The sequence below is a fragment of the Kryptolebias marmoratus genome, linkage group LG13, assembly GCF_001649575.2.
Source record: "Kryptolebias marmoratus isolate JLee-2015 linkage group LG13, ASM164957v2, whole genome shotgun sequence".
NCBI lineage: Eukaryota > Metazoa > Chordata > Actinopteri > Cyprinodontiformes > Rivulidae > Kryptolebias > Kryptolebias marmoratus.
Genome location: NC_051442.1, coordinates 23,719,500 through 23,725,682, shown reverse-complemented (window position 1 = coordinate 23,725,682; position 6,183 = coordinate 23,719,500). Strand labels below are relative to the sequence as shown.

The 6,183-nt window shown below is 38.9% G+C and overlaps 1 protein-coding gene across 1 annotated transcript in view; it reads right to left on the bottom strand.

Annotated features, from left to right (window-relative positions):
* pknox2 (pbx/knotted 1 homeobox 2) overlaps positions 1-5,957 on the bottom strand; it is a 278,934-nt gene extending 272,977 nt beyond the window's left edge. The window contains exon 1 of the mRNA XM_037979124.1: positions 5,900-5,957. The gene's annotated coding sequence lies outside the window, so the exon portion shown is untranslated. The remainder of the gene's footprint in view (positions 1-5,899) is intronic.
* Between the last annotated feature and the right edge of the window lie 226 nt (positions 5,958-6,183).

Genomic DNA, 6,183 nt, shown 5'->3' with positions numbered 1-6,183 from the left:
AGACATGGCAAGACCAACACCAAAGAGGAGAACGTGGAACAGAGAGGTGAAGATGATGAGGAGGAGGAACAGAGGTGCAGAGGAGAGGGTTGGGGCAAGACTTTACTCAGAAGATCCATCTAAATGGCCTTCACCACAGGAAGTGGGGACTCATTGAAGCAGCACATGGTGGAGAATGACCCACAAAGATGTTCTGATGGGCCATACCCAAGATCAGGTATTATATAAGTCCATGAATAAAAAAAAAAATTAATGTAAACAGGCAAAAAAAGGGAGGGGGGCGGTAAGAGGCCTTGATAATGGATAGGGGGGCGCTGGCCCAAAAAAGGTTGAGAAACACTGCTCTACACAAATCAGTCTCTTTTCTTTCTGATCAAATTATCACTGACCAAAATAGCAGGTATTTTATTGTTATCGGGACAATACAGGGTCAACCTGTAGAGCTAGTGAGCATTTACACACCCAGCTGTGACGATGAGGCGTTCTATAAAAACTTCTTCTCCCGTTTGCCAGATCTAACAACACACTACTTAATAATAGGCGGAGACTAACTGCTGGCTTGACCCCAACTTAGATCGTTCCTCTTCCAAACCGGCTGCACCCTCTTGAGCAGCCAACACTATTCAATCCTTTATGCAGGAGTTTGCAACGTCAGATGCATGGCGCTTTCTTAATCCTTTAAAAAACGAGTATTTGCTTTTTTCACCTGTGCATCACACATTTACTCATATTGATCTCTTTCTAATCGATGATAGATTGCTACCTTTATTATTACGTTGTAAATATGACGCCTTAATTATTTCTGATCATGCTCTGCTTCTAATGGATATGAAACTAAACCAACTATTGCCCGAACGCCCTCCTTGGCGGATAAACAAAAGTCTTCTCTCAATGAACAGCTTCACAGACTATATTTTAAAACAGATAGATATCTTTTTGTCTATTAAAAGAACTATAGGGGTCTCTGCAGCTTTACTTTGGGAATCACTGAAAGCTTTTATTAGGGGAGAAATAATCTTTTATGTTCACTTTGAGAAAAAATTAAGAAATGAGAAATTGTCTAAACTTAAGCAACAAATTTCACTGCTTCATAGAATGTATGCAACCTTTAATTCCCCAAATATCTATAAAGAACACCTGTCATTGCAGTCTGAATTTGATATACTCATGACCCACCATACTACAGAAGCCATGCTGCAATCAAGTGCACAATTTTTTGAACATGCCGATAAAGAAAAAAATTACCGGCACACCAACTTTGACAGACATTGGTTTCAAGGCAAATTTCTCAAGTTCACACAGACATAGACAACGGACCCACTTAAAATCAGCCTTGCTTTTGAAAAATTTTATGAGTCACTCTATGCTTCTGAATTTTCTCAGTTGCAGAACTGGACAACTTATTTGCTAACTTGGATATTCCAACGACTGAAAAGCTCACTGCTACTAACCTGGGGAAACCCATTACACCAGCAGAACTTAATGCAGCAATACAGTCTCTCCAGGTAGGCAAGTGCCCGGGCCCCGATGGGTACTCTTCAGAGTTCTACAAAAAATTTTTGGATAAACTGGCACCGTTACTATTAAATATGTACAACAAAGCCTTTACTTTAGGGGCTTTGCCAGAGACCCTTGGTCAGGCCACCATCTCCCTACTCTTGAAAGGAGATAAAGATCCTCTTTCCTGTTCGTCCTACCACCCTATTAGCCTCTTAAATGTAGACTTCAATCTGTTGTCCAAAGTTCTTGCCATGCATCTCGAAACGGTCCTACCCACTATAATCCATCCAGACAAGACTGGATTCCTCCAAAATAGACACTCCTTCTTTAACATTAGGCAACTCTTAAATATTATTTATAATCCATCATCTACAAATCCTTAAGAAGCCTTGATTTCTCTTGATGCCGAAAAGGCATTTGATTGAGTTGACCAGACATATTTTTTTATGTTGTTAAAAAATTTGGTCTTGGTGACACTTTTTTATCATGGGTTAAACTGCTCTATTCTAATCCACAGGTGTCAGTCAGGACCAACAACACGCGATCAAAATATTTTCCCCTTTATCGCTCAACAAGACAGGAATTCCCATTGAGTCCTCTTCTATTTGCGATTGCTATTGAACCGCTTGCTATCGCACCTTTAGCTAATGTTTTGCTCATTTTAGCTACATTTCTTCTCCTTTTAGCTTATACTCTGGTTGTTTTATCTTAAACAATTCGGTTCCAGCTTTTCAGATTCAAATTTCAGCAAAGTCCTTCAGCACTCAGCATTCACACTGTAATTTTTGCAGAAAATGATATTCTTCTTGTTAAAATATAGGTGTCACCATCACCATCTGACTGATAGCAAAATAAATCTCTAACTTTCAAGGAATCTCACCTTCACTACAGTAAAAAAAATCTCTATGTTTGACTTGAAGACAAAGGTAAAGGAATTTTGAAGGTTTTTTTCTTATTATTTAAATTCTGTTACCATTTTGGGGTCAAACATAAATGTCTAAATTGGTTAGTAAAACATCCTCTGCTCACTCTGTTTAATTATCTAATTTATTGTATGATTCAATTTAGTAGTGATGACTCCACCACTCACCTTTTACCCTTACCAAGACCCCTAAAGGAGCTGCAGGAATGCACAGCATCACACCTCATTGTGTTATCTATCTGTACAGCAGAAATGGGAATATGCAAATGGTGTTGAAGCTTTCTGCAGCTCCCGAACATGCCCCCTGGCTGCTTGTCCAATGACACAAATCATCAATTAAGATCTCAGCAGGAATCAGTAGATAAACTAAATTGGCCTTTTCTCCCTTCAGACAGGATGTGGAGCTGAGTTGGTTCATGAAAACAAAGAACACATATCTCACGGCAACAGTGAGCACAACAAAAACTCGGCGCTCTTTAACAGAAGCTTTTCAGCAGCAACACACAACAATTAAACGTCTATAATTTCCCTAAAACATCACCCGTCACCATCCATTCCAAAGTTTTGGACTAAGACTACATTCACACTTCAGGCAAATCTGACCGACCTAATTCTGAATTTTTTTTTTTTTTTTGCGACAAATCAAATTTTTTTCATGGCAGTGTGAACGTGACAAAACTGATTTTTTCATATTCGACCCTGGTCTTTTCCATATATGGTACTGAATCCGATACATATCCAATGTTTTTCAAAGCAACGACAGTGTGAACGTTTATGGCGTATTTTACCTGACTTTTTTGTCAGATGTAAGTACATGATTGTACATCACCCGTCACCATCCATGCCAGAGTTTTGGACTAAGGCTACATTCACACTTCAGGCAAATGCAACCCAATTTGGATTTTTTTTTGCCCCTATGCAACACATGGTTCATGGTGCCTTTCGTTCGACTTTTACGTCGGTTGAAAGGACGGAGGTCCCTCACATCAAAGTCCCACCACTCTTGACTCCGACTCTGCATCTACACATACCTCTGCACAGAGCTAGCAGCCACAGCTCTCAAAAATGTCATTGTTAACATTTGTGCTCTTTTTTTTCTCAGCCTTCATTTATCTTTTATGATATGATTTGGATGCAAAGTTGGCCCCAATTGGACCTCAACTTCAAAAATTTTTTTTATTTTTTTTTTATTTTATTTAACCAGTTGAGATCAAGATCTCATTTCCAAGAGAGACCTGGGCAAAAGTTAATGCACACTTGCTAACTCTTGCAGTGTCCATATTTACTTCCATAAACTTTGTGCACAGGGTGTGACGTCATATCTTCTGCGCATGCAGGCCATTTTGGGAACTGGAGACTGTTCACACTGGAGTCTGATGGATGATGCATTTAAAATGTAATGTAAATGACCACGCAAAAAAAAATTGGATTTGAGAAAATATCAGAACTGTATAGCATTAAGACCTTGTGAACATAGCCTAATCATATTATGTTCAGATATTAAAATATGTTATAGTTGTTTTGGTCAAACCTTCAAAAAACATTATCCACAAACTGGTGCATCACTGTGAGATCTCACAAGATGTATGTGTATGAGGATGACTCAAATTTAGCTCACTATCTTTACAATTGACTGTGTTGTAGGCATTTTGGCTACAAAAAAAGACGAAGGTACCACAGCTAATGTTGGTTAGCTTTGGTGGCCATTTTTAATTTGGTTGACTTACAAAGGTAATCAGTTGTAGATCCTATGATTACTTTCTTAGTGTTTCATTAAAATATGTTAAGTCGTTTCTAATTAATTTTGCTAACAAACAGTTGACTCCTGCAGTTAATGCAAAGTTTTAAAAACAGAACCTGTGCAATCGGTTATCACTCTCAGTAAGTGTTGTCTCAGCTTATATCACAGCAAATTTTTGCTCAATATCTAGCAAATTAGCTGAGTTAAACCATTTGTTTTTTATAGTCATTTAGCTAAGGCAACCAATTTGAATGGGATTGACTCCAAAATTAATCAGTTGTAGAGGTAAACCAAAACATTACTTCCTAAAAATTAAAATCAATCCAGTGGTTCATGAGACATTTTGCTAACATATAAACAGTTGTCTCCACATAATGAACAGCAAATCTTTAAACAAAAGATCTTGTCTGATCTGTTATCACTCAGCATACACTCTCAGCTATTAATACACTAAATCTTTGCTCAGTATCTGTAAAACTGACCAATTTATAACCCTTTTTTGAAGTTCAGTTGGCTGTGGCAACCATCTTGAATCGAGTCGACTCTGAAAGTTAATCAGTTGTAGATGTAAATCCAAGGATTATTTCCTAAAAGTTTCAATAAAGTTTGTCCAGTGGTTCATGAGATATTTTGCTAACAGACAGACACATGAGCATACACATACAAAGACATGGACACAATCATTATAGTCTGTCTTTGCCTTTTGGTAGCTTGCAATAACATTTTTCATACAACCCAAAACTGCATTTTTCAAACTTTACATGTAGCAATGTAAATTTATACATCAAATCCAAATGTGTACAAAGTCAACTTACAAAAACAAGCAGCGCTCAGCTTTTTACTTCATATCATATTTAAAAGATCACAGCATTTATCTGACTGACACGGGCTCCAAAGACTTTCTCACCATTTTGTTTCAGTCAAAACAGCAGGAAAAGTCACTTGAACGGTTGTAAAATAAATACGTTGTTTTGGAAGGGAAGTCTACTGAAAGAAACATAAAGAAGACCAGTGTTCAGTTGGTTTTTTTATGGCGGTGGGAGGGAGGGTTAGGGGAAAGGGGGTATTTGGGCTCAAAGCAAACATGTAAAGTCAGAAATGTAGACAAAACGAAATCAATAAAAAGGACATGTCATGGTGTTTGTAGGATTGAAAAACTTGAAAAAAAACAACAAACAAAGAGGTAAATAAAGAAGAATAAACACAGTAGTCCATATTGGTTGTACATCTCTGCTCCTAGTCTCCTAACTTTCCCAGGTAGAACAAAACCTGTTTTCTTTTTTCCTGCAGAACATGAACGTTACAAAAATCCCAGCAGCGCAACAAATGCAACACAAACGGCAGTGGTTGAGTGCGGCACTGAGCCGTCCTTCGTGTCCAATGTTGGAGGAGATTGAGGAAGAGGAGCAGCTCTTGCAGAAGCATGCGCTCATTCTCAGCATTTTAAATCTCTTTTTATTGACAAGATTTAAGACAAAAGCATTAAACGGTATGGATCCAAACATGAACTTGACTAGGTGTTTTTATCCAGATACGAGCCACAAACACAGAAAACAAAATGCCTCTCCTCCTCTCCTCTCTCTCTTTCCCCCCTCCCTCCTTCTGTTTCTATTCCTCTCTCTACCCTCTCTACCCCCCACCCCGGCCTGGCTGAATAAAAGCCCTGGCTCTCTCTGGATGAAGTGGGGGGGTGAGGGGTGCAGCAGCTCTGCCACTGAAAGTGAATGACAGCTTACCTGCATGCCAATCTTCATCAGACTGACACTGGGCAGACAGCACAGCCTATACTTCTTCACACAGCCACTGACGTCAGCAGCTACAGGCCCCTCCCACCTCCCCATCCTCATCCCCCTCTGCTGCTGCCTTCCTTGTTCCATGGGAAAAACGGCTATCTGAGGCTGCAGCTCTGCTTCAATGGTGGAGCAAATAAAACAAAAAATAGTTTGGCTGCTTCTGGTGTTTTACTTTTTTTTTCTCCAAAAGATGTTTATTTAGAAATATTCTCAAATTGTGTCTTTGC